Raw genomic sequence first — 10,900 nt, forward strand, 5'->3', positions numbered from 1 at the left:
CATCGGTGACTTTGAAGATTCAGACCAAACGTGAACTGGCAGGAGGTGGTTTGAGGGAACTGTGTAAAGAACACTTTTTTTTACAGCTGCTTTAGGTATGTCTTGAAATTACTTATGTGGTATTTCTGTATCACTGTGGCTGGTTCTTTTCTTGGGAGAACGGAGTATATTGTCCTTTTAGGTTTTGTTTTATTTGCTTGTTTGTTTTTCCTTGCCATGGCACAGAGTTTGGTGTCAATTCAGAAATGAGTTCTAGATTTAGTTGAAAAGGGAGATGATGTTATCAAAGCATTTTTCTCTTTCCTGAACCCATGACAATGTTGTTCAGGCTGAATTTCAGCCAGCTGCTTCTCATAAGTTCATTTCTTACAAACACACTGGTATCATGGTGGCAAAGAGATGTACATCTGAGTTCTAGCCTATAATGTCTCTTGATTTTTTTTGTTGTTTCAAGTGATGCTTATGAAACTAATGCTTGATCTCGAGTACTTGGGGAAAAAAAAGAGAAGTTTTTCCCAGTTAGCTGCTTGATTTTGCTGATCTTTGTGGTTTTCCCATCTGCCACGTTGTCCTTGGTGCTGGGTACTCAGGAGGAAGCAGGGGGTTTCATCTGAGGACCAGATGGGTGAAAGCTTCATACTTAAAGATACCTCCACAGAGCTAGCTAGGCAAAATCAGACCCTTGATTCATGGTGGTACTGATGCTCATTGGTAGTGTGAAGGAAAGAGCACACTTTATAAAGGTACTTAACCAGTGAAGCCCTAGCACAGTTGCATCTATCTTGGTCAGAGGTTGTGTTTTTTACCATTACAAGCTGTATCTGCACTAGTAGGATTTACCAGCAGAGCTGTGTCAGTAAACTCTTTGTTTTGGCATCAAAACTGTGCTTTAAGTGCCAGGGACCATGGCAAAGAAATAGTTCAACAGAAAGCAGATTTGTCAGATGAATAATGACCTTATGGATCAGCTCAGATATTGCCTGTACGTCAGCTCCTAGTAGTAGGTAAGAGGTAATTTAAGGGAAAAAATTGAACACCATTTTCCTGTTACTGAATGAGGATGTAATGAACTAGAAGGAAAGGATTCAGTGTAATGGAGGGGTCATGAATCGGAGTTGTTTATTAGTTGCCCTTTCCTGCTTTCTCTGTGACTCAGTGCATAACTCCCATAGGTTATTTGTCAGGAACTCCTTTTCGCAGAGGAGATATGTAATCATGAAGTCATGTGCCAAGTTCTCTCTGTTTCACGTGGCAAAGCATCAGCTTGGATTCATGAGAGTTGATTTCAGAGCAATTTACATGCTAACCTTTGCATCATGCCAATGAGATCCCTCAATAGAGGTAAAAATGACAGAGTTGAGGAGTCATCTGTGCTCTCAGGAGTTTGACCAATTGACTCGACATATTTTTGCAGCACAGCTTGCTGTGCTGCTTGGTTTTGGGTTTCTGCCCTCATTATGTCAAGCTAATGCACAAAAGTAAACGTAGAGACGTTAAGCTATGCTTGGTTGCATATCATCTCGGCTAGTTTCTAGAGGCCTTTTGAGACGGAGGTGAATTGTACAGTAGTCTGACATAAATAGTCTTTAATTGTGAGCTTCCAAATTTATTATTTTGGAAGGGAAACCTTAACGGGTGTAATACGTCAAAGCAGAGACTGTAGTTTGTTATGTTCTGCCTCTGGTAGGGACCAGGAATAATCGATTAGGGCAGATGGATACTCCTAGGTAACATCTTCTCAGTTCTGAAGTCAGTGTTTTTGGGATGTTCCTGAGCTGTGTAGGGATCGTTGTTTAACAGCCCGTTAACTTCACACTTTAATGATGCCATTCCTTAAGTAATCTTGTTCACTTGTAGGTTATGTTAATTAAAGATCTGTTGTTGTTCATATAAAGTAGATGAAGAGCTATCACGTGCTGAACTTAATAAACTTAGGTTGAACTTTAGAAGTTTCTAGCAGAAAATTGCACCTTAGAGGATTGCATCTGGAGCAATCCCAGGACCAGTTCTCATGGTTTAATTGTTTTCAACTTCTCTTCCAGACAAAGCACCCAAAAAGCACACGTGGATTTCCCTTCCTATGCTGTGCTAATACTTACTATTCTAATCTGCCTTTCTCGCAGAACTAATTCGTGTTCAAGATAATGTATTTTTCCTGTGTCCATTGCACCAGCTTTCTGGTCAAAACCGAACTACTGATGTTGTGGGGCTACTTGGGTTTCCTGCCCTTTGCCCGTGTGGTCTCTGCTATTCATGCAGCCGTCTTTAGTCATTGGGTCTTGTTAACTCTAGACCATAGTGCACTATGTGAAATGAAGTCAGAGATGAAGCTACAGTGTACTTTCTGCCTCCAATTTTGCGACTTCTTCACTCTCAAAATTAAGCATTAATTGTGTATCTGAAATGTGATGCAAAGGGAAAACCTGTGGAAAGGAATGGGAATAGTGTATAGTAAGGAATAATTACAGAAGAGACTCTTTTGCTTTGCTTTTTTGCTTCCAAGGGTGGCTAGAATGGCATGTACATAATAGCAGTGGGGTTTTTGTCATGTAACAAATATTCTGGGTTTTGTGATGATGTGGTAAAGGCATCTGAGCCAGCAGGGGATTGACTGCAATGGCAGGTTATGAGAAAATTATTCAAGCTTTAACCTGGCCAGAAGTGGGCATATTGGTTAATAACTTTTCTTGAAGCTTGAAGTAAGTTGGTTTTTTTTGTGTGTGCAGTGTGTCAGAGATAGTTACTTTTTGTGGTGAAACTTAGAATTATTATTATTTTTCAAGTGTATTTAGAGAGAAATGGGTGAGGCATTTACATGCTTGTCTGTATACCATATTGCAATACAGCAGTAAGGTTTGTGGGGAAATGAATGGGTGGGGTGACTCTGTAAACAGCACACCAGGGAAAGAAGCTGAGTCATGAGATTTCCTTGAGTATGGAGAAAGATCTGGGATCTCGGATACTAAGCATTAGTATTAACAAGCTTTTGTGCTTATGCTGGATCTCTGAGCCCCCTTAAAAGCAGCAGCCTTATTTAAAACTAATTCCTTCTTAAGTTTCTGCAAAAGCTCCGTAGCTGTGTGTTAAACTGTAATGAATATAATAATGTGCAAGTCACAAAGTATAACATAGTTTTAGGAGGCTACAGTGAAGTAGTAGAGAGTAACGGCAGGAGCTGCCTTTCTCTTCCCCCAGCGTGGTGCAGGTGTCTGCTGGAGAAGTGGGCTCTTGAGGAGGCAGAAGGATCAGGAAAGTAATTAAATAGAAAGAGAGAAGTCTTAATGAAAGGTATCAGCTGGCATTTGGTGCTAAAGAAACAAGCAGGGCTGTAAACTGCTGGGGACTCAGTCGCTTGGAAATTTTCAGAAAGAAGCTATCTCATATATTTAATTTTTGTGTAGAAATTTATTTTCCTTTTTTCTGAATCCATTGCATTGATCTTTTTCGTTCGTTTAGTTGTTAATCCATGTTAACAACAGGGATTTGGGTTTTTTTTCTTCATGATTTTCATTTTTCTCTGAATTAAGTTACCGTTCTTAGGGGATTTTCTTTTCCGGTTTAATCTTTAGGTGAGTCACGCCACAACTAATTCTGTAATGCAGAGCTGAGAAACTGCTTTTGAATCAGATTAAAGCTTTTGTGTACTGCAGACTTGATAGAACAAGCTAATAGTGAATTTTGAGGAATATGCTGGTGTTCAGTGGTGGGTGGGATGTACCAGGTATGAGATGAACTTGCCTGTCTTACAAGAAAAATTAGATATATAACTTAGGTTCCTCACAAAATACAACAACAGATCCAGACAGATCTTTGATTGCTTCAGCCATTTACTACGTCAGAGTTTTACTTCTTATATGTGAGACAGTTGATGCAGTCCTTCTGTCCACGTTTTAAAGTTATCTTGAAAGAAATGCTGACAAGATGTGCAGAAGTACGTAAAGGATAGCAGAAAAGCCTTAGAGCTGGAGTATACTCTTAAATTTTGATGGCTTGATGGTGCCAGTAATTACCATTTCCACCGTAGCCATTCTGTTAATGCAGGTAAAGCCATGGTTATACTAAAAATTTCATGCTGTAGCCCTGAAATAGATTATTGAGGTCTGGCTTCTGCTCTTAACAGCCTCATTGCCTCCATGATAGGAAGGCTTTGCACGTGAGGTTGTATTAATAAAGTACGCTATTTAGATGTGTGTTTTGGATGAGAGACTGTCTTGTTTCCATTTGTTTAGCACATCGTAAAGAAAACTGCAAAATTATTTTGCTGAGGCTCTAGAAAATTGTTTGATCTGGTGGGAAATTGTGTATCCAGAACCAGGGTATTGAATGATGTAGCAGACAACGGCACGTGAAAAGTACGGAAGAACATTGTAATGACAAACCAATTTAAATGAGATACTGAAGGAGGTGATGGATGCTGCCTTTGGTCAACTACATGTCTGCAATTAGAAGTGGTGAGGCCTTTCAGGAAGATGTGCTGTAGCCAGGAATTTGCGGTGATGAGCTGGCAGTGGTAGTTTGGGTGCTGCAGAGTGGCACCCGGCTGCAATCCTGCCGTGCCCGCTGCTGCACGTGCTCCTCTCGCTCCTGGTACTCACAGAAAGTACAGTCAGTAATGTAAGCACGGCTAAATGCTCAGATAACCAGTACAATTCTGTAAGCTTCTACAAGAGGACTGCATAGCTAATATAATGTCTGCTGCTCTCTTTGAAGTGCTTGAATAGTCTTTTCCCAAAGAGCACGGTAGCTTGCATAAAACATGGCTCTTGGATCAAAGGAATGGCTGTCAGTCTTCCTTCCGGATGCTGGGCATGTCTGAGAGTGAAGCAGTGCTTTTGAAAATACATCATTTCTTGATCTGTTTCTGGTTTTATCATTCCAACCAGCCTTCACAGTGGTGAATTCTGGCTGAACTAGCAGCTGCTTGTAACAGTAAGACCCGATGAAGAGTGGTTTATGTTATTGTTTTCAATACTGGCTTAATGATCCTTGTTAATCCAAGAGGCATACAACAAAAGGGCAGATTCTGAGGGGAAATCGGTTCTATCAGGACAAACACACGCTTTGCTCACGGCATTATATTTTTCATAAATTTATGTCTCTCTAGCAAGATGCAGTGTGTTTTGTCAGTAATAGATGGATCAATTGTCAATTAAATATCTGTTTACAGAATAGATTCAATTGTGCATTGTGCATCTAGGTATTTTTCCTTTATAAACTCTAACTTATTTGATTGCATCTGCTTAAGTCAGTCTCCCATATGTACTAACACTGCTGGTAACATGATAGATTTTGGGACAGAGGTGGCCCTTGTACCTGGAGCAGGAGGTGGTGTGCGCTTCCCTTCTGCTTGCCCCAGCCACTTCCCCTTCCCCTTCTCTTGGGCTGGCTCTGGCTCACACTTGAGAAGTCTTTTTTTCCCCATGGTTGTTGCTGGGTTTGTCTTCTGCCGTTCTGGTAAGTTCAGTTGGCACACTGGGCATTTGGACAAATACTGGACCACTCAAAAGAAGTGATGGAGAGTGACCAGGTCCAGCCTTACCGTGAAACACCCCTGTTGTGAGATCGTGAGATGAGGGAGTGATTCACAACTACTTGCTGCTCAAAGGGATGCTTTTTCTACATTTCCTATGCTTTTCATTGCTTACTTCCCTTTTAAGTGTTAGTTTTCTGATAGCTCAGTGGGTTGAATCAGCTCCTGGATGGGTCAGCTGGCCCTGGTGTAAAAGCAGGGGAAAGGAGTGCGGTGCTGGGAGCAGAGGGGGCATGGACCTCCCTGTCGGCAGCAGCCAGCTGTTGGCTTATTTGACTTGGGGAACCTTGCCATTAATTATTTAGCTTCATTAAATTTATGTTGATGTTGTTTATTCTTCAGCAGTTTTCTTATGTACACATTAACTGGATCTTACATATGCTTTTTCACTAGGCTTGGACTTTTAACGTGCAATTGTGGCTGAAGGGTTTTCCTTTTCCTTTCCTTGATAGGGAACTTACTAGAAGGAGTCACCCTAAAGTCTTGGTGTGTAAACAAGGCAACAAAATCTAGCTGAAGGCTTTATGTGGTGTAATTAAACTGTAAGGCCTACAATAGAATAAGAAATTGAGTTTATTATACCTGATTGTGCCACAAAATTGGGAACGTAGGGGTTTTGTATGTTGTTTTAGTAGCATTTTGCATGGAGGAAGGGCAGATGTTGGCTCTACTGAGCTGAAGTAGTGTGAATATTTGGATTCATTTGATGCATTATTTAAGGATTGTACTTTATGTTGTGGTAATTATGTGATAAGCAGAAGTGCTGAGTTTGCTTTTGTGTCTTTGCTTATACAGCTACTATTCCTTTACCTTTGTTACTGCCTTAAAAGCCTGCATCACAGAGACTTCGGTGTAGTTCATTTGTCGGTGGAATAACTCTTTGCACATGTCCCTGCAGTCATGAGCGTTATTGTACATTTCCTGTAGCGGTATTCTTCTTGAAAATAGTCACGCAGGCATCTTACAATATGCTTTATTCAAAAAACCACACACCACCACCAAAAAGCCCCTATTGTCAAGTAATCAGGGTTTACACTGTAGCACGTATTTCTCCTGTCACATAGCATGGTTTCTCATCCTTCAAATAAGAAGTTGACAGTTACGAGACAGAGCATGCTGTAGGCTAGTGAATCTGTTCTGTAGAGAATTAAAATTTGCTAAGAGAGATTTGTCTGTCATGCTCCTGTATTTGTTCTTGAAGCAGTTTCTTTGGGAAGAGGGTTGTCCCCACAAAGAAACGTTTTTCAGTGTTACCTGCTTAGTTAAAACCAAACCAAAACCAACAAACAGCAATGTTGTATATGAAACGCGGTAGCTTTAAATCGGGCATTAATTGATCGTATGGTCAATGCAGTGAATAAAAAATATAAAGCCTTATACATAAAGCAAACTGTGCACAGATGCAGGCTGCATTGACAGAGCTGGAAATGATACACTATGTGAAACAGTGGGGCTACTATCTCTTGTTATCACAAAAGCCCAAATGTCCCAGTGTGCCCGAGTGTGTATCAGTCGCTCTGTGTCAGGCGTGCTGCAATCTCTGGGTGTTTGGCTGCGTGCCACGTTGTTGTTTGGCAGTCCCTTTGGATTTGTAAGGTCATTGAAGATTTCTAAATGTGACCGTGACACCAGTGCTTTAAGGGCTTTAAGTTTTGTTTGGCTTGGCATGCTTGAGTGTCGGTGAAATAAAATGCATGCCGAAGAAAGCCCGAGTTTTATATCATATAGTTCATGGTCTGTTTAACAATGGATTAAAGCAGCGAGGTTTCTAGGAAGGCAAGGTAAAGCAGAGCAGCAGAGCACAGAGCTGTCCGTGTACTTGTTGCAGTTTAACCCTTCAAGAGCGCTGCGATCCCTTTCTTAAGCCACAGTCCAAATTTCATCACAGATTTGCAGTGCAACCAGGTGCTAGTAACGTGGAGCACTTATCATTTGACATGACGTAAGGTCAGGTTTTATTTACAGAAAATGCCATTTGATGATGTTTCCTTTTTTTTCCTCGTTCTGCAGATGTGGGGGTCGCAATTCTTTCCGATCCCGCACAGATGTTGTCATTGTCTGTTGTACTGCTTGGGGTAGTTTTGCTGGGCTGAAAAGAGAACAGCCTCTCTATGTTCTTGCTCTGAGAGACAAAGGACTGCATTTGCTTTATTTTTTTTTCTTTAATTTATTTGTTTTGTCCCCCTCTCAGGATGTGGCACAGGTTCCTCAGTAATAGTTTTGCGTCAGGGTTGGTGGGGTCTTCAGTCTTGAGGCCCCAGATGATGTTCCCAGCCCCACCACTGCATTCCTTCCAGTAGTAAAATTAAAATAGCAGAAACAATATGTTTTTTCCCCATTTCATATAATGAATGAAACTCTTGAAGCAAAATGTCACCGTCAGTAATCAAGGATGTGGACTTTCTTCTTACCGAGTGCTGACAGCCTTTCCTCAATTTTCTGAATTGCTTATGAGAATTTCTTACAGGAACTTACCTGAATTGGGGAAAATGTTTAGTATAAATATATGCCAGTGATTTTTTTATTAATTGATACTTTTCTATTAGATACAATAGAACTTTTGTATGACTTGTGTATGCATGTAAATGCATCTGATTTATGCAGAACCTAGAAGGTCTCATGGACAGGTTGAAGTGGTGGACTATTTTTAATTTAAAGAAGAAATCGAGCACTATCTGAAGGTAATCAAGTTCTGCAAACCTAGACAGTGGGCACACAATTAAAACAGTTGTTCTACACTCCTATATGTTACAGATGTTAGCCATGTAGTCTTTTAGTTTAGTAACATAGTTGTGATCCAGAAAATGCATGTGCAGGGACATGTTTGTGGTTGTATATTACTGCAATACCCTATTTTGTGGTTTTGATTGTCTCCAAGAACTGTGGCTCCTGCTGGATTTTATTCTGTTTTAACACATAATCCAAGGAATTAAGACCAGCGACTTTTTCGAGCCGGTCCCACTCTGTAATGTGGTCATAGCCATCTTCCAGAATGAATATGCTGAGTAGTCGTTAAATACTATTTTTATCAGCGATGCTATGCGAGCATGAAAGGATCCAGCTTTGTGTTCGGGGCTCATCTTAATTTGGCAGGAGTAGTAATCAAAGGCAAAGATAAAGGGAATATTTCAAATGTTGCTGTGATGCTCGAGGTGTGTCATCTGTGTTGTAGGGATATTGTGCTTGTTTTCACACCTGTCTCTTCTGGAAAAACAAATCCTGTGTGAAAATACTGTAATTTTCATTAAACATTGTTTTAAGTGCCGTTACGCTTTCATTAAATAACAACAAGTAGCGATGCTTTTCTTAAACAGGTTTCTCTTCTGCTACATGTGACAAAATTGAGGCTTAAAATTCTCTTGTCTAAGGAATGACCCATGGGCACTTCTTTATCTCTTGGGGTACCAGGCCTGCATTTGTAATTTCAGTGTTACAACCCCTCCTTTTTGCACATTAGGAATGAGAGATTCCTGCAATGAGACAGTTACTGTACTACAAAATCAAAGCAACAGGAAGTCCTTGTGATCTGTTAAAGAACAGAACTGGCTGGTGGAAGGTCTTGTTTCAACCTTCATGCTGATACTTTTATCTGAAAGTAATCTGTTTAAAAACTACCTACCTTACGCTTGTTACCTGCTGTGGTAGTGAAGCCATGACTGCCATGGCTGGGTACCTGAAATACCTATTTACGGACATGTTCTTGGCTAAAGACCTGAGTACTTCTGGTTTTCACCTTTATAGCGTTGCTCTTTGGCCAGCCCAAGTTGCTTGTGTTAAAAATCAAAAGAACTCAAGAGTAGCATCAAATTGGTGCTTTTAATCCTTGATCAAAACATGATTGAATAAGGTCAGGATTAACATTTTGGAGTTAATGGTGAATGAGCTGGTATTTTAATTAAGGATCAAAGTGCGTGGCGTTAGATAAACTTTTAGCATCTACTGGTTATAGCTGCCTTGTTGCTATGGGCTTTGCATGGAGACAGAAATGACTGACTTTCAGGGTAATATCCCCTCTTTGTAGTGACAGTGTGAGCTCCGCTCTGTCAGCTTCAGCTGTCCTTTGTGTCTAGCAGAAGTAGCACTGTCAGCGTTTTTAATGCAGGATTTCCTGTTCTTTTCTGTCTAGATCAGAGTTCTAGAAATCTGCTTTATGGAATTCACTTGTAGAGAAGTTTTTGTTATTGTGTGTGTGTTTAGTAGTAAAACCTTTGTATACTCATTTGTACTAATAATACTTTTTTCTTTTGTACAAAGAAATGAATGTATATAATGTGTGTGTAAAAACAAATACATTCATTTCTCTGTATATTTACATATATTTGAGTTCAAGAGCCAAATATTTTTAGGGAAGGAAAATTGCTCCCTTAAGACAGGTTTTATCTTTTTGAAAAAGATATGTATCAGGTGTCTGGTTTTTAATGTTTTCAAGTGCCTTTTTTATATCCCTGTTATTTGTGCAAATGATGTTTCCCACAAAATGAGTGGAGGGTGAGACTGTATTTCAGTATGAAGTTACAGTTACCTTGATACAAAAGAGCCAGGACATAGCAAGTGTTTTGACATAGGAATAAGCTGCTCTCTGTGACCCTGTCTGCATCGTGCACGTAGCTCCTGCACCAAGGCGCAGGCTTTGGGGTCTACATTCATAGCATCACAGAATGGTTTGGGTTGGAAGGGACCTCAAAGCTCACCCAGTCCAACCCCTGCCATGGGCAGGGACACCTCCCACCAGCCCAGGCTGCTCAAAGCCCCAACCTGGCCTTGAACACCTCCAGGGAGGGGGCACCCACAGCTTCCCTGGGCAACCTGGGCCAGTGTCTCACCACCTCACAGTAAAGAATTTCTTCCTGATATCCAGTCTAAATCTGCCCTCTTCCAGTTTAAAACCATTCCCCCTCGTTCTGTCGCTACCTGCCCTTGTGAAAAGTCCCTCCCCAGCTTTCCTGTAGGACCCTTCAGGAACTGGAAGGCTGCAATAAGGTCCCCCCGGAGCCTTCTCTTCTCCAGGCTGAACAGCCCCAGCTCTCTCAGCCAGTCCCCATAGGGGAGGTGCTCCAGCCCCTGATCATCTTTGTGGCTTCCTGGACCCGCTCCAACAGCTCCATGGCCTTCCTGTGTTGGGAGTCCCAGAACTGGACGCAATTGTGAACATTGCATTTTTATTGAACGAGTATGGGTACAAGCATGTACCTGGACAGTCACTGCAGAGAGCTGAGATGTGATGTCTTGCGTGTCAAAGACATAATATTAGAAGGCATTTTGCTTGACAGCTTTAATTGGAATAGTTTACCCTTGTTAGCCTTGCCCGTATGCGGCATTCGTACATTATGGGGCTTTGGATATAATTAATGTAGCATAAGGTAATGATCT

This window comes from Mesitornis unicolor, unplaced genomic scaffold (genome assembly GCF_000695765.1).
Source record: "Mesitornis unicolor isolate BGI_N332 unplaced genomic scaffold, ASM69576v1 scaffold3356, whole genome shotgun sequence".
In the NCBI taxonomy this organism is placed as follows: domain Eukaryota; kingdom Metazoa; phylum Chordata; class Aves; order Mesitornithiformes; family Mesitornithidae; genus Mesitornis; species Mesitornis unicolor.